Source organism: Bacillus rossius, chromosome 13, assembly GCF_032445375.1.
Source record: "Bacillus rossius redtenbacheri isolate Brsri chromosome 13, Brsri_v3, whole genome shotgun sequence".
Taxonomy (NCBI): domain Eukaryota; kingdom Metazoa; phylum Arthropoda; class Insecta; order Phasmatodea; family Bacillidae; genus Bacillus; species Bacillus rossius.
Window position 1 is genome coordinate 33,556,175 of NC_086340.1, and position 18,550 is coordinate 33,574,724.

At 38.9% G+C, this 18,550-nt stretch overlaps 1 protein-coding gene across 1 annotated transcript in view; it reads right to left on the reverse strand.

Annotated features, from left to right (window-relative positions):
* LOC134538436 (ATP-binding cassette sub-family G member 4) overlaps positions 1-10,886 on the reverse strand; it is a 365,107-nt gene extending 354,221 nt beyond the window's left edge. Inside the window, exon 1 of the mRNA XM_063379760.1 lies at positions 10,724-10,886. The gene's annotated coding sequence lies outside the window, so the exon portion shown is untranslated. The remainder of the gene's footprint in view (positions 1-10,723) is intronic.
* Positions 10,887-18,550: the final 7,664 nt, after the last annotated feature.

Consider the following 18,550-nt stretch of genomic DNA (forward strand, 5'->3'; position numbering starts at 1 on the left):
GTAAAGCCGGTTTACGGACGATAGTTTAACGTGACAACGTCATAACAAAACATTGATGCAATGATTGATCCAGAAGAAAATTAAATATCATATTCGGCCTGAGACTGAGACGTAATAGGTTTTTGCAACCAAACCATTTAGGCATTAAAAATATTATATTCTTTGAGTAAGAATTTTTTTTTTAATTTTTCTATCTTTTCTATGATAAAATCTAACTCTACATACTTTTATGAATAAAATAAAATAATTTCTATTAAATTATCACTATTTTGTATGGATACAAAGGAGTGAAATGAAATCTATAATTTAATTGATAAATTTACTTTTATTTGCATTCATTAATTCAAATATATTTATAAATTTTAAGTGTCATGCGCGCCGTATTTATTTCTACGAGTACAAAAAAAAACTCAGCCGCCAGGATTTGATCCGTCAACCTATCGATTAGCAGTCATCGATGCTAACCGCACAGCCACGAGGCCAGATTCGAAACAATTGTTTCAGGTGTAATAAATTAATAATATTCCACGCACGATATTTGTTTGAATTTCTTTTAACTAGCATATTCTCTGTTTGGCTCGAAATATTTACACGCTCGTGGGCTCATAACTATAATACAGTGTGTGATTTAGTTGATCAAATAATAACTCATGAGAAATAATTACCAATGTCAAACTAAAGCGTGAAAAGTATCATACCAGCAATAAATATTTAGTTACACAGCTAAAAAAATACTCATACAACACTGTTTAAATATACTGATTTACACTAGTAATTAAAATAATACGTACTTGTAAGAACGCCATTTCCTTGCGAATATACTCCCGTGGCGCGGTGCACAACAATAACCTCGAACCCCGCTATGTTGTCGTCTGCCCCAAGACGTGTGTGGCGACATGCGCAGGCGTGATCCAACCGGCGCGACACGCCTATCCCTGCAGCATGGCGGGGTGAAACCTGAGCAGTACGCCGCCACGTGCCGGCCGAGTTCTCTGTACCGTCCGCAACATACCAGAGAGATGCGACGCATGCGTAAACAGGACACATGTCGGTGGTCGTCTCTCGGGGCGTGCGCATCTCTCTCGCGGGCTGTTGGCTGGGAGTTCCCTGCGACCTATTGGGTAACCGAAGGCTGGCAGTGCGTGTTGGTTTTGTGTGCGTGCTGGGGGCGGCCTAGCAGCGCCAACTGCTACCGACCGCGTCCCGCGGGTGGCGGATACGGGAGCCCAGCCCGAGAGTTGCAATCTCGCTGGGGTGGCTGTGAATAACCAATAGCAGTCCGCGGACCAATGGCCGGCCTGTGGAGTCGTTATCACGGCTGTCGGGGAGAAAGGTAGCCTGAATGTAGCTCGGCGCGCGGCAGAAAGCAGCTTCGTCGGCGAAGGCACCGCAGGGGAGCTCGATGTGCCCTGGATGCGAAGTGTAGACGAACTGCGGGCTGGAACTTTCAGAGCTGTGGACTGGCGCGCGCGCAACGGAACTGAACAGCATCGGAATTCTGAAGGAAGAGATGGCGGCGCCTTCAAGTTGGGGCCCTGTTGGGAGCCAGTGGTAGCCTGGGCGGCGCGACCTTCAACCGACCCGGGAATTAGGGGGCAAGAGGGTCCGACTCGCAAGATACTTCATTCGGCTGAAAGACTTACCCCCACCCTGGCTTGAAAGGTCGTTGGCTGTTGACTGGAAAAAGGAAGATGAAGATGGCGCAATGTCAGGCTGCCTTTCGCTCCGAGAGCCAGCAGTTAGAGCCGGTTTACTGGCTCGTCTGCCCACTTCTGTTTTAACTGTGGCTGCCTGGGCAGCTGTGGCTGGGCCGACGAGTGAAGTCGCCCGCCCCTGGGGGCGCATGCGCCCCTGGTTAATAATAACCCAGGAGTTCCCAACCTTTAAATGCGGGCCGCAAGGCCCAAGCACCCAACTCCAGCATGGTTGATTTTTCAGCCCCTCCAACTCTTCTTACCTGGACCCTTCTTCCTCATTTCCAGTAGTTACCTGCTTGTTTAATGCATGTTATTTGATCCCCGCATGAACCGGCCCAGGGTTTTCCCTGTGTCTATGCAGGTTTTACCTGGGTCACATTAGCTAGCTTTTAAGCTGGGCGACCAATGGGGCGTCAGTCATGGCGCCAATTGCAGCCATGGCTGGCCTGTAAACCCCAATAGCACACGATGCACGCGCCCTTGTCCTGCATGGTTAAAAACCCGCATGGTAGAGTGTATAGGCTTCGGCCTGAGACACACTTAGGTCCTCCCTTAACCTGGACCCTCCCCTACACACTTAGAATTAACTTAGGCTAGGAAAAAAAAACAGGACACATCCGTAGTGGGACATCCGTAGTGGGACATCCGTAGTGGGACAATTTTTCGTGCGTGCAGCCAGCGTTCATCGATTTATTAGACTTTGTCACTTCAAAAAAAATCGATTGAGGCATTGCAACGCATTCCGAGCAATAGCTATTTGAAAATAAGTAAGAAATTAAAATGGAATCCTAAGCGTCTGTATAATGTTTCAATAAACGCTTGTCTACATACGCTGCAAAGGTTGTCGCTGTCGTAAAATAGGAATGGAATGACGGGGTAGACACGGGAGTACCTCGAGCAAACCAACTGGTTCACGGCAACGTCGGCCACGGTATCCACTGGTGACAATATCGGGTCAAACACCACCGATAATCGAATGCGGGACGCTTTAATGAGTATCTTATATCTCAGTCACAGTGGTCCCTATCAAAATAAGACAGCGAAGGTGATCGAAAAAAATGTAATTAGTGTATGTGAATGTAATTTTGTACGTTTTCCCTCGATTGAATATTATCATACGGTATTGTAAGCAAGAATAAATGCGTCTTCAATGGAAACAAATTTTAACTTCAATTTCACAGTTTATGTCCGTGAAAGTAACTAGTAATTTAAAAAAATTAAAAAAATGTAAGAATCTCGGACTGTCAGAAAATCTCACAGTTCTATTGGTAATTAAAAATAAATTAGAAGGTTATCGTCTTAGTGAGGATAAAATAAGGCACAGTTTTCATCACTAGTCATTGGAGTGACTTTAGTTGCCGGACGCATGAACTTAACCACAATCAGTAGGTACATAAACAAAGCCGATAAAATGATAGTGTCTATTCACCGAAGTTTAACTAACACACACATAAGGTGATAAAGGGATCTCGAACAACGAACTACAGTCAAAAAGTCCTAATACAACCCTGAGATAGTAGACGCTTAATATGCTTTAGTAAAAGTAAAACGTTCAGCTTAATTTTTAAAAAATCTGCAGTACCCGCTAGTGGTGTGTAAACATCTAACCTTGGTAACGAGCAAATTCATGGGTTCTAATATTGCCTATGTTGCAAAATATATATAATAAGTAACTTGGACACGATTTTTAAAGTAGAATTCTTTAAAATAATTCCGAAAATTATAAATATACTAATAAAATAAAATATTCGCTTTTCAAGTTCATACCAAAATTTCTAGACGCAAATCACACACTTACTTTTGCGCACACAGCTTGAATTTGCAGCCTGAATCGTAAACGTTGCTTGCCAACATCATCCGCATATGGCAGCACGAAACAAATGGTATTTTAAACTATTAGAAACGGTTCAGATTAAAGCGAAAAGAAAATCCAAAAAATAATATACTCTGGCTTTGAAACTTTGAACCGTCAAGGAATTTTATTAAAATACTGCCCCAGTTGATAAGATTCACTAAATTATTAATATTATAAAGTGTCCACACATTTTAGAAGTTATACTTGCATGGAATTACTAAAATATTAATCTGAAACCTTTTTAAAACACATATCATAGCACTAAGTAAATGTTTGTATAGTTGTTTTTGCTTAAACGACTGCAATCAGTCGTGTAAATACTTCCTTCGAACAAATATTAAAATTATTTAGCTAATCCAACATTATTATCATAAAATATCATTATATTTTAATGTTATTAAAAAGAGTAAAAATTTTTAAGGAATTTAGAATTGAACCACATTCCTTGGGGTAAACAAGAGCGCGCTCTACCGCAGTGCTACCCAGCCCGTTCACATGTAGCAAGGAGCATGAAGGTATTGTACTCATTGTAATGCCAGTTTTCTTAAGTATTTTATAATGAGATTACTTTCTACTATGACTATTTAATTTTATAAAATATATTCTGGGGTAGTTTCACTACCATAAAATATAATTTGGCACACCAAAAAGTTTGGTATGTTTCCTAATGTTTACAAAAGTGGCTATATACGAGTTTATGTAGCTACTCGTGGGTCCGCCATCTTTGTGTCACGTTTCGGCTCATCGATTTCCGTTCCATTATTAAGAAATTACTCTATAAAAAGCCGTATTCTGAGTACTAAGATGTGTACACATAAAAAAATAAAACAACGCGAATTGAAAAAAAACTGTTCAAGATGTACGAGTGGTACCTGTTTACAAAGAGCATTTAAGAATACGACGAGAACGAAGAGTATTTTTTTTCCATAATTGATTTTAAACTTTATTTTTATATAAATGAATATGCCTAAAATTCGTGCTAATTGCTGTTTACATTCTTTAATGTGTATTTACTACTGTTAAAATTTTTAAATGGTCTAAATATAGAGTATGAACAATTTGTTGAAGCAAACAAATGATATCTGGAAAAGTATTTCTTTTTTTATGCACCAGGTTGTGTTAGTGACGAAGGAATATAGTGTTACGGGCATACTAGAGATGGAACCACGAGACAGGCCAGAGGGCCGCCTATCCAGCCGGCCTATTAACACAGAGGTGGAGCGCTGTCCATTATAACGACACGAGTAATCGGATTAGCAAATGGCGCCTCACTATCCCCTCACCCTTCTTCATTCATCAGCGCCTCTGGAGGGTTCAGCACATTCCCAGAGCCACACCTGCGTGTCAAGTCAACCCTGATGATGCAACACTTCAAATGAGCGAGACCATTCTAGAAGGAGGCTGAGGGGTATAAAAAAGGTGATGCCAGCCTCCAGGAGTGAAGTGAAGAGGACGAGTGACCCCTTAGCGAGCGAAAGTGGATGGCGAGCCACGGGCTTCGTGAGCTTAAACGGGTACATCGGGCCTGTGTTGTGTGCGACGGACGAGTGAGAGGTGCGAGGCAGTGTGTTGGGACAGAGGTGAGTGGTAAGAGACGAGCAGTAGAGAGAGCCATTGTCGAGTCGAGCTCCAGTGGAGAGAGGACTAAATGAAGGAGTCATTAATTTGTGAAAAAAAAAAAATTTTGTAATTTTATTAATATTATAAGTAGTAGTTGATAAATAAATCTGTATTTAATTAATTGGGCTATCCTTTTCAAACCTGTTTTCTCACTCGTAGCATTTGGTGTCAGAAGTAAATAAATAAAAGAATTTAGCTGTTCATAAATAAAGCTCGTGATAAGAACTGTAGTTAGTTGGTGTTAGTTTTTAGTGTGATGAAGATAGTGTTAGTTTTTATTAGAAGCTTAGGCTATGACGTAGGTGAAATTTAAGTAAGGTTAAAAGCCATAAGTAACAGTTACGTTTTAGTGCATGTTGACGAGGAAGATGGCGGCTGACGAATTTAGGAACATAATGGCTTTCTTTGCTGAATTAATGAGAGCCAGGTGAGCTAGTGACTGCCCACGAAGAAATCAAAAGGAAGATTGACGAAACCAGCATTCAATTCAAAGGAGCGGTGCAAACTTTGAAGCAGAATCAAGCCGAACATGGTGAAATGATGGCACAACAGCTAGCTCAGCTTGAGAGACCACCGGACAATGTGTATCAGCTGTAACCGAGGAGAGCCATCGGATTATTAAAGAAGCCACAGCTTCTGCAACCCAGAAGAGTATCTCCGGATGTTAAAGTGGAGGTCACTTCCAGCGGCCACTCAAAATCCAAGCCATCCCTCCAATATTCAGTCTTCGTGAACGGTGTACAGATGACAGCTCGCAGCAGCTGCAGCAGGAACTGGTTGTAGTGAGGAAGAGAAAGCTACAGATCTCGTCTTGGTCTCGTGAGAACCCCCAATTGAACTGCTTCAGACCATACCAGATCCGGACCACATGGACTATGCTGTATTAGTGGAAGCTCTGGAGCTGAGGTATGGTGATCGACACAAGGACGAAGCATACAAGACCGCTTTGAAGACACGTCAACAGAGATACTCAGAAACACTTAAGAAGTTAGAGGCTAATATTGAGAGGATTGTACATCTTACTTACACAGAGACACCTGCAGAGTTCCAACAGCTAGCTACTAGTGCATTTATAGATGAACTCAAGGATGCAGAGTTTTAATCAAACCCTTCGTTTGGCCCGCAATAAAAATATCTGCATTGCTCTTTTCCCTGCCATGGAAATTAAAGGCGACTACATTGCTTCACGAAACATGAGCATCAGAGTGAAGCGAACTGTGATATAATCTAACCTCATTATTATTGCCGGTTCCAGTACTAACGAAGGAAATAGCCTCGGGGCCTTAAGAAAGCTGTTACATGGGTCACAGCTTAAGAGGTCTGGAGGGCACCCACGGTGCTTCGCATGTTGAGAATGGAGGCATGTCTAGCGTGACTGCCCAAATCGTGAGAGGAAACTGGAGGAAGAAGGATGGAAACCAAAGTAAGAAGTACACCGATGTGATAATGGGTTTAAGGAGGAGAACAATTCGCAGGTTCAAGGAACAGGAAGTTGCGCACGGTGCTTTGCCTGCCGGGAACTAGGGTGTATTCATTGGAGGTGCCCGGAACGGGAACATACCCAACGGAACTGCCTCACAGAAAAGGAGACGCCACAACAAGTACAGAAGGACGAAGTATACAGAATAATCTCAAAGCAGACCTATCGTCCCGAAGAGTTGCAGGACGGCAACGATGATACCTCTGCCAAGAAGTGGATCATATCCAGTACAATTTCCCGAATCATGGGCAACAGCAGCGCATTGTTACCTGTTCGGGACGAACAAGTTTAAGGAGGTAGCAGTGGTACGAGCATACTAGAGACGAGGCCATAAGTTAGCGGCCCGCCTGGCCAACCAGCTGGCTCAGTATCCCGCGGGTGATGTGTGGTCTATTAGTGCTAAATGCCTAATCGGATTAGCAACGGCACCTCACTACCACCCTCCCTCTGCTTCCCCCTTCCTCAGCGCCTCAGGAGGGTTCGGCATGTTTCCAAAGTCCCACCTGCGTGAAGTGGTGTAACTAAGACGCCATTGTTATGGGAGAATCAGGTATCAAATCGAACTTGATGACTCGACACTTCAAATGGATGGGAGTCCATTCCACCAGAAAGGGGGGCTGGCGGTATAAAAGGATGTTGCTAGACTTCAAGGCAGTCAAATGGAGTGCAGTAAGAAGGGTAAGTGACCTCTTAGTGACGAAAAGTGAAAGGGTGATGTCATAATTCAAAATAGCGGCCTTGGCATCCTAATTGTAAAGGTGCTGCTTATGGTGGCTTGTCGCCGGAGAATTTAAGCCACATTTAGGAATTTTCAAGCTGTTGACCTTTTTGAGAATTGAAATGATACATTTTCTCTCAAAACGGGAAGACATCAGCTGCAGTAATTTACAGTTCTAACGATGTGAAGCAAACTATTAAACACGGTGTCCAGAAACTCTGTTAAGAAGAGGAGGACTATGTCAGTAAAGGTTTTTGGCTGGTCTCTGTCTAGTATAAATAGATTTGAGCTAAGAATTAGTCATTTCACGCCTATGTAAACCTAAATATTTGTAAGATTGCTAACCTTCGCAGGTGATCCTGTAGTAGAATATAAATTAAGTAATGAAATGTATTTTGTGAAAGAACTTGTGGTGTTTTATTTCACGAACATGTCTCTATTATGTTAAATTGTTATGTTTAATTTTTTGCATTGTCCAGGATTGTAGTAAGGACATAATCGATCTAATTAATCATTATATTTATTGTAAATTTATTTAATGAATTTTGAACTTTTTCCTGAATTTCTAGGTTAATTATTACGAATTTCTAAGATGGCATCCAAATTTAAAGATGGCGGGTGGCTCAGTAATAAAAAAGTTATTACTGTACTCTAGCGGGTTAGAATAAAACAAGAATTATGATAATGCACTCTATAAGACGAGTACACACAAGATGGTGTCCTTCAGCAGATGAAAACAAGATGTGGTGGCAATGTCCTATAGCAGGTGGTGGCTCCTGGTAGCATCAAGGTCAAAGTCAAATTTCAAGGCCAAGGTTCAAGATATAGGTCAAATTTGAAGGTCAAGGTCAAATTTCGATGTTAAGGTTAAATTTCATGGTAAAGGTTATATTTCAAGATCAAAGTCAAAGTTCAAGGTCAAGGTAAAAGTTCAATGCCAACAGTCGAGGTCAAAGGTAAGGTGAACAGAAAATTACACTAACATGGCATCAGCACACTCCAGCAGACGAAAACAAGATGGCGGCCTCCAGCTGACGAAGACAAGGTGGCGGACATGACTTCATACCAGTTTTACGATATATACCTTGGTATTGGTGGTGAGAAGTCAGTCTGTAGGTGGCTTCTGTGGAGGAAGAATCTGTCGTTTTTTTCTTTCTTTTTTCTTTTTCGAACCAAGGACGGGAATCTATCTAATCAATCATTATTCTAATAAGTTAATTTTTTAATGAATTTGGAACTTTTTCATTAAAATCGGATAATAAATAAAGATTTTCAAGATGGCGGCCGTAACAGAAATTGATACAGTGGTGACATAATTCATAATGACGAGTGTTGTAAGACGTTTTTATTACTTTTTATTGAGAATTTTTTAAATTACATTATTAAATTACTGGTTTACTCTTGCCGGAAATCGAACCGTAAACCGAAATCGTTTGAATAACTAAAAAAAATTTGAAGTAGACAATTTTTTAAATAATTTTTGGAATTTTTTTTGGATTATCTAGCATAAAAATTACAGATTTTCAAGATGGCGGCCATAACGATATGTGCAACAGTGGTTTTACAGTAATATTTTTTTAAAATTTTAATTAATATATATATATTTTTTAATTATTCCAGGTTTTCTAACATAAGTATTATGGATTTTCAAGATGGCGGCGATGACGTCATACTAGATGACATAAGTGGTGGGATGTCAGTCTGCCAGTGGCTTCCATGGAGATAGGACCTGATCTAATTTTTTTATTTTTACCTCGTCGGGTTCGAACCGAGGACTCCGAGCTCCATGGCGTAAGTGTACATAATAATTTTTTAAATAATTTGTTTGTTAATTTGTATTATTAAATTTGATTTTTTTATGAATATTAAAATTTTTTCCTGTCTATTTACATACAAATTACGGATTTTCAGGATGGCGGCCGTAACGGAAATTGCAACGGTGACGTATTAATTCCAAATGGCGGTCATGGTATCCTTATTCCTAGAAATGGCATATCGGAGGCTTAAGACATGGATTCTTAAGCCGTTTTTAGGACATTGTGTTCTTTCTAAAGCAAAAATTATATTGAGGTGTTAGAAATCCTAATTTTCAAATTGTAAAATTTTTTGGCAGAAATTTTTTTCCAAAAAAATGGAAATTTTGGCGAATTTTGGGCAAATGTTGACTAATTTTGCAAATTTTTAAGTTTAAAGGTCAAGGTCAAGGTAATCCAAGATTGCCGCTGTGACGTCATAAATCTAGAATGGCCGCCGTTCACTCGCTCCTTGCACCTGCGCCTGTCCGAGTATGCCCTATTCTATACTACTGGCAAATTTTAAGTAATTTTTGAAAATATTAAAGTTCAAGGTCAAAGGTCAAGGTCATCCATGATGTCCGCCATGACGCCACAATCCAAGATGATAGTCAGCACCTCCGGCTCCTCCAGGGGAAATCAGGTGCAGGAAATACCAAATCAAACTACTTATAAATGAACTAATTACATTAATCATTAATAACAAAAACCAAAATCAGTCGTAGGTTTTAACCATGCGCGTAAAAAGAGAAATTTGTCACGTTAATAATAATTTGAACCATAAAACCTGATATTTAGTGACACAATTGAACTATAAAGAAAATTGTGTACAATGGAGGTTCACAATTGTAACAAACTTTGTGTCGAAAAACCTTCAAAACATTCTTGCAGTTATCTTATTCTCTACTTTATTCGATATTCAACTACACCTACCCTTCTCCACATCGAACTTCCCACTCCAGAGTGTTGCACTTTTCATTTTCGTCACGCTCTAATGATTCATAGCCTTGCCCTACACTACCGTAACATCTTTACTCTCGGTAAACTAAATTTTGCGAATGTAACGAAAGTAGCATAGAACAGAAATGCGTAACCACAGATCTGCCATATGTTGTGGATGGCGCAAGCAAAAGGTGAACTTATGTTATTTACTGTTTAATAAACTTTAACAAGATGGGCAGCGTTTTAATAAAATTCCTTGTGCAAAATCAGGTCGAGAGACAGGGTTTAGTTTTTTAAAATCTTTTTTATTTTTGCTTTTATCAGAGCCGTTTCATTATACCGTTAAAATTTTTGCTTCGCAAATGGTATTATTCAATAGTCAGCGCAGCGTCTAGCGGCGGGTGCGGAAAATATGATTCGCTCCAAGAAATGTAGTTGAATCATAATTGTTGTATTACTATCATCACGCTCGGCATTATTGTAAAGAATTCGTGGTGCCCGAGTTTCGTATTACCTATAATTGCAGATGTAACATGAGGACACACGAATTTGTTCGTTACCAAGGCTTATGCTAACAATCATATAAGCGCGTGCGGTACGAAAAGCAGGGAGACCAACCTGTTAGATCGTGCTCTCGGCGAGTGTCCTGTGTCCTCTAGCGACACGGGTCCAGCGGCGAGACACTGGTCGATGGCGGGCACTAATCGATACGCAGAGAGCGAGCGATAATCGACGCGCGGCACGGGAAGTTGCGCGCGCCACGGTCGTGTCCCGCGGACTGGCCCGGGCGCCCGGCGACAGGCGTTGTCGCCGAAACGTGGCGCGGTCCACGCTCCCGGGGAGAGGGGAAGACTCTTGAGATTCATTAAGCCCCGGACAGTTCTCTTTCCTCCCGAACATTTCCGAAGCTCGCCCGTAGCTTTCGTTCGCGCATCTGCGCCGTCGGAGTGAAAACCACCGTCTCGCACGGTTTCATGCATTTTTTGACGTGATAACGTCTTATAAATCGTTGAACGCCGGCTACACGCACGAAAAATTGTCACGTCCCGCCTGAGCCGAGTGTGCAAGAACCGGCCAACCACCGTGCGTGAAAATCTTCTATAATATCAAACAGGTTAAGGTGGGCTTTTTAAGTAATTGTTCGTGATGATGTTTAAACAAATTATTTAAATTAATGTTGCAAAAACTGTAGATAATATTTGAAAATTAAAAATTATGCAATTTTTCATCAAAAATTTTCTTATGACGTTATCACGTAAAATTATCGTCCGTAAACCGACTTTACAGACAACCCCCTTTTTTTAAAAAAGTATTTTAGTGTGCTTTAAATGTTGCTGACCTAACATACCTAACGTTTCATTTTACTTAAGATCCCTTACACGAACGAAAACTTATCCTCTCGGGAGAAAACTAATTGGCGCATGAACTTACGTACACGCCTTAGAAGTTATACTTACTAAGCGTAATTAAAAATAACTTTAATTTTCCTTGCAAACAATGAGTAAAAAACAAATATTAAAAGGACTGGTGTAATATTATAAATACGGTTGGTAATGTTTAAGTTCAATCAAATTTTAAAAATCAAATAACTACTCAGTATTCAACTGTATTATAAACACGTGTAAAAATTAATTATTGCTGAAGTAAAATAATTTAATAATTTAAATTAATAATTAATTTCAATAACTATGCTGAAAATTTGTTAAAAACTAAAAAATGTCATTTATTTATTAAATAAAATGTAAAAAATTATAATTTATCATGCAAATAATGAACACATACGGGAGCATAACCCAAAAAAAAATCCCATGAAATCGGCCAGGAGGCTACTAAACCCTCCACAGACACACTCTGCCAGTGACAATGGAAGCTTACAAGCAATCTGATATCGTTATACATTTATGGGAACAAAACTCCACTTATATAAATACACTAGAAAATACACTTAAAAAATGTTTATAAATACAATTTATTTCAATAACATTAACTAAAATAGTTTTTTATAATAATATGGACCAGTTTTCGAAATCAATCACAAAAAAATAAGATTTTAAAACACATATACAATTTTTCTTTGTATGTAGTATTTTATTCATCCTGTGTAATTTTCGTAAAAATTAACTCGTCATTTTTTCATAATGCGTCTAAAAAAGTATAACTTAAAAAATATTGTTTTTTGCAAAAATTTTAATACTTGAAAAAAAATGTATATTAACTATTAAGGACATAACCTAATATATATTAAGTTTTAATTAATTTAATAACTAATTATTAAACTAAGAAATCTTGAACAATATATATTTACCTACGAAACATAACATAAGCTACATTTCTCATTTAAAACGTAACAAACAAAAAAAAAATTAACTAAAAATATATCAACGCAGGTTATTCGGGCGCCTGACACGGCGTCAATGAAAAGTTAGTTTCTTGTGAGCGCCACAGAAAACGCTTTCTTTTCCGGCCATCGCACCGTGGGTCTGTGGAGCACCACTCCGTACAGTGTGACAGGAAGTGCGGATAAGGGGGGACAAACCATGAGATAAGACCGCGTAGAGACGATCTTCCAACGCCCAAAGCTATCAGCGCATTAATCTACAATATATCCATAAACGAATGCCCAAGGTATAAATTTTAAGAGTATCAACCGTAAGCGTTCTAGAGTGTTGGTTCAAGGTCACAATTAAAGAGTAGGTAACTCAAATAGTTTTCGATAAGCGCATGCGCAAATACTGCTTTATTGTTTTCTCACTTGCAGGGCGAAATAATGGCTCTTTCCCCTTTTACTAATGGGTGAACTTGTTAACTTTATTTGGAAGCAGGTCGGAGCCCCACCCCATTGAAATCTCCTTGTACTAAAGTGGTTGAACGTTGAAGTTCCTGATCGTTGTATTGGTCGTAATGGTCGAGGCGACAGGGCTCTTTTTCGCTGGCCTCCACGTTCACCTGACATTACGCCATGCGATTTTTTTTCTTTTGGGGCTTTATAAAAACTGTGTACACATTCCACCGGTACCTAATAATTTGCCATATTTGAAACACAGTATTGCTTCCAATACTCCGGACATGTTAACAAAAGTGTGGGAAGAATTGTACTTTACGTTGGATGTGTACCGTATAACTTTATTTGCACAAATTGAACATTTGTAAGAAAAACTAGATTAGTTTACCTTCAATTTTATAAATGATTTGTTGTAGATAGCCTAAATTAAGCTGTTATAATATATCATGAAACTGGGACATGATTTTATGGACACTATGTATCTACAACTGTTCTCAATCCGTTGCGTCCGTTGGTATCCTGTCTGTCCATCAATCACATTATTTCAAGCTAATCAGAAGGCCTGGAAAATTTTATACGACCGTCCGTCAAAAGGGTACCAGGCTTTAACATTGTGAGGGGCGAATGTAATCGTAATATCCAAAATGTTTTCATTATATTGCTGGGTACTTTTAGTTACTAGTTATCTTTAAATGATAAGGTCATTTCTTTAGCGTAAATTGTGTTGAGTAACACCACACAGCAGGGTCTTCTGCTTCGGAGCCACTCGATCTACAGGCTCTGAACTGGTTTTTGCTTCGATGTATTACATACTTAGTATTGACAAAGAATACCTCGTGGTTCGGAGATGCTTGGTATATGCCTTACATTGGTAAACGACAAATATGAAAGGCCTACCAGGTATCGCAATAAGGTGTCATGGTTCGGAGATGCCCTCTAGTATTCATAAAGTACACCGAATACGGCCTCCATGGTAGGCATTAGTGATGTTGTGTCAACATATTTATTCGTTTGGGGCGATGGTCTTGTACACAGCCCTTGTTAGTAGTGAGAATGATTAATTTTAATAAGTGTTTTCTGAGCTAAAATTAATAGTAGCACGTACGAGGAACTGAACGTAAGATGGTTAACGATCGAGTAAATTAAAACATATTTTTTAATAGTTTTTATACATTTTCCGATTTTTTTGTTTTTAATTACAGATGTTCAATATAACGGCCTGCCAAAATGACCAAGATGGCAAACGCTACAATAGTTAACATTCTGGTGACGGACGTTAAAACTCACTATCGTTTAAAAATAAACCAATAAGGCGGCAGTGCATCTAGGAGCCGAGCAAATCCAAGATGAATGCCGTGACGTCATACTGTCTGAATTAGTAGTGGGAATCAGCCGCCTCACTGAGAATTAAAACAAAGTCTTCAGAATCCATGGCTTACTAAATTCCTTTTTATTTAAAGTTTTCTTAATCTTTAAGAATTTTTAAACTGTATAAATGTAGGTAATTGGGATATCCAATAATCATATTTCATTCACATTTAAGGCAAATGTCAGCCAAGTTGGCGGCCATGACGTCAAAATCCAAAATTTGCGGTTGGTCATTGACCTACTCCATACCCCATGATATAAAATAAATTAAAAAAATGGTAAATTTGTAAATAAAAAATATATATCAGAGAGAAAAAAATTGAGTTTAATGATTTATACATCCTTAACTTCAATGATCGTCAATCTAACCTACCTTTACAAGAGAAATTTTATCCCCAATTTAAGCATTCCAGTCATTTGGCAACACTTTAAAAGAAAAGTATTATGACAGGCCTGCGGAGTGATGTGAATAGCTTGGCTTGGTCACCGACGATGGGATGGTGGACTGACGGATGACGAACGGATGCGACGGATCGTAAGGAGTCCAGTTTAATTCTCCCACAGCAATCAAAAACCCAACAGCCAATGTGCGCGAGCACCACCTTCGCTGCCTCAGGCCACGCCATATTATTCAGATTTATTTTTACAGTAGCATCCTCTAGTGGACTCGGAAGCTTTTACGGAACAAATACGCGTTTTAAAACCTATTCATAAGTACTGAATGCGTTCAGGCATCCTTACATTATCTAAAACTTTCGGTTTTAGGGATAAAGATGGCCAGTCAATGATCCACACTTCCGTCATAACACAGTATGTCCATAAAAGAATTTCGCAGTTATGAAATTTAAATGTATCAACTATAAGCATTCTTTAAAACGATGTAATGATTTTATTCACAAAAATTAAAGCAAAAAAATTGTTGTCTGTAAAGTCGGTTTACGGACGATAGTTTAACGTGACAACGCCATAACAAAATATTAATGAAATTATTGATCCAGAAGAAAAGGAAATATCATATTCGGCCTGAGACTGAGCCGTAATAGGTTTTTGCAACCAAACCATTTAGTCATTAAAAATATTATATTCTTTGAGGAATATATATTTTTTAATTTTCTATCTTTTGTATGATAAAATCTACCTCTGCATACTTTTATGAATAAAATTGAATATTCTTTATTGAATTATCACTATTTTGTATGGATACAAAGAAGGAGTGAAAAGAAATCTACAATTAAATTAATAAATTTACTTTTAATTACATTAATTAATTCAAATATATTTATTTCTTTTGAAATTTTGCGTGTGCCGTATTTATTTTTACAAGCACAAAAAAAAATTCGCAGCTGCCGGGAATCGAACCGACAATCTTAGGATTGGAAGTCAATTCAATTCAATTTCGAAATCTCTTTATTTTGTCTTTTCATGGTTCTTTACAAATGCAGGTTGCATTGACACACCAGCACTCAGTGCTCTTTTGCCAGAAAATTACATATTTTTTCATTTCAGTTATATATACACTCAGATTATTTACAGATAGAATTGTTTCATTTAAGGAAAAAAAATTAAAAACTTTAGAATTGTTTGTTTGTTGGAGCATCAGCTCAATGTTCCTTACAACGTTAAAGAATCTGTCTCTGTTACATATCACTGGTTAAGAGGAGTATAGTACAATTTCACATGTCCCTTAAAAATAATATAATTAGCATAATTATATATAACTAATTACTATACATACATATATACAAGTATTTTGTTTGTTCTTAAAACTTCTCCTGCAGTGCACTGGTATATATTAAAATTTATGTACATATATTTGTTTTTCTAATTATATGCATTGGTTTAGTTTGTGTGTCCTTAAAAGCTATTTTCACATTGCACTGTTAATTTTTAATTATTTACAAATAAACAGATACGTCACTTTGGTGGGCGTCCGTAATTTTTCACATGGCACTGTGGTCGGTGTCCGATGTTTGTACACTATTTGTTATTTTGCCCAGTCAGGGTGGCCTACCAGGGTGGTACTCTGTTATTAGTTTGTGTGGGTGCGGGTGTGTTATGTCGTGTTGTCCGATGTTCTGAATAAGTGTGGACGGGTGTTGTGCTGCCTTAGTAGTATATAATAGCCGGAACTAGATCAGGCCTCAGGCGGTGGAGCCGAGAGCCGGCTCCGCCATCTTGGATTTGTGACGTCACGGCGGCAAAAATTCCTCAAAATTCCTCAAAAATGACTCAAAATGACTCAAAAACTCCCGTTTTAAGAAAAAACTTCCCGTTTTCGAGGGAAAAATTCCCGTTTCGAGGGAAAATTTCCCGATTTATTCCGTAAAAATCCCAACGGCTAGAAATGTCCTGATAGAGGCTTAAGCATCCTTAACTCAAGCCTCAGTTAAGCCTCTATCAGGATGTGACCTTGACATTTGACCTTGACCCCGACGGCCATCTTGGATCCACCATCTTGGATGACGTCATTTCGTTTTCTCGAACATTCCGGCATTGTGTTATCGGCCATTTTGAATTATGACGACACCGTTGCAATTTCCGTTACGGCCGCCATCTTTAAATTTATTATCCGATTTTAATGAAAAAAATTTTTTAAATCATAAAAAAATCAAATAATAAAATTTTTAATAACATATTTAAAAAACAAACATTTACGACACGGAGTCCTCGGTTCGAACCCGACGAGTGCAAAAAAATAAAAATGGCGACAGATCCTTCCCTCGTGGTGGGTGCTGGCAGACTGACTCCCGCCACTTTTTATCATCATCTAGTATGACGTCATGGCCGCCATCTTGTCTTCGATGCTGGAAGCCATCATCATTGTATCGTCGGCTAGAGTGCGCCGATGACATGTTAGTTTAATTCGTATCCGCTAGAGTGCAGTAATCATTTATTATTGCTGTGACACCCGCCATCTTGTCATTTGGCCGCCATCTTGAAAATCCGTAATTATTTAGCTAGAAATTCGGGAAAAGTTCCAAAATTCATTAATTAAATTTGTAATCTATATACTGATCGATTAGGTCGACTAAGGTCATTGGTACGATCTAGGAAGATGCAAAAAAAATTAAATATAACATCAATTTAACATAATAGTAACAGGTTCGAGGAATTAAACACCACAAGTTCTTTTACAAACATAATATTTATTACATAATTTCTATTCTACTACAGGAACATTTGCGAAAGCCAGCAATCTTATAATCATTTAGTTCCACAGCGGTGTGAAATGACTAATTCTTAGCTCCAATCGGTTTATACTAGACAGAGTCCAGCCAGAACCTTTACAGACATAGTCCACCTCTTCTTGACAGAGTTTCTGGATACCGTTTTTAACAGTTTGCTTCACATCGTTAGAACTGTAAATTACTGCAGCCGATGTCTTGAATGCACACTTCTTCACTTTGTCATCGAACGGATATGGCTTTCCATATATACAGTCCAACCACAAGTTATATTTCAAAGGTCCGTTTGTTGCTACATCATCAGTAAGCTGATTGATTATGTCCTCTCTGATATCATCAAGAAAATTACAAATGTCTTTCGACTCACCTAACGTATTTAAATAATAGTAGTCCTTCAATGTTCCACGAAATGCAGACTGCGCCAAGTAGAAGCCATTATCGTTCACTTGTAATGCGCCGAACACAGTCTTAGGTTTATTTTCCTGTTCAGACGTCATACCAATCGGTTGCTGCACATCGGTTTTCTTGCTTGTACGCTCACGAGCCTTCAACCTAAACCGAGGAGTCGAAATTTCTGCAGGTAGTTCAGCAGTAGGCACACGGACTTCACCTTTACAGTTTTTCGCATGTCGTCGCAAATTATCAATTCTAGTAAACCATTCATGACACTCATCACATCGAAACTTCATGCGAGATGGATTCTTCGTGCATTTGCTCCGCTCATGTCTTCGTGCATCATGAGCAAATGCGAACGACGTATCACAGTAGCTGCAAGGATACCGTGGTGATGAAGACGAACCTTTCAGACCCGATCCAGATACTAACGTTGCCGCAGTTGCACCATCTCCAGGCATACTCTTATGAACATCAATGCATCGTTGTTGCGCCGAAACCTTTACTTTCTGCCGAACAGCAGGACCTTTGCATGCCTTCATGTGCGTTTTCATATTATCTTTTCTGGCAAACTGCTTATGACATTTCTCACAAACAAACATTTTACGATATAGGTTCTTGGCACATTCTCTATTCTCATGTTGTCGAGCATTGCTGTTGTTTGAGAAAATCTTGTCGCAGTAACAGCACCGATGTTCGTTAGTTGTTGTCGATTCG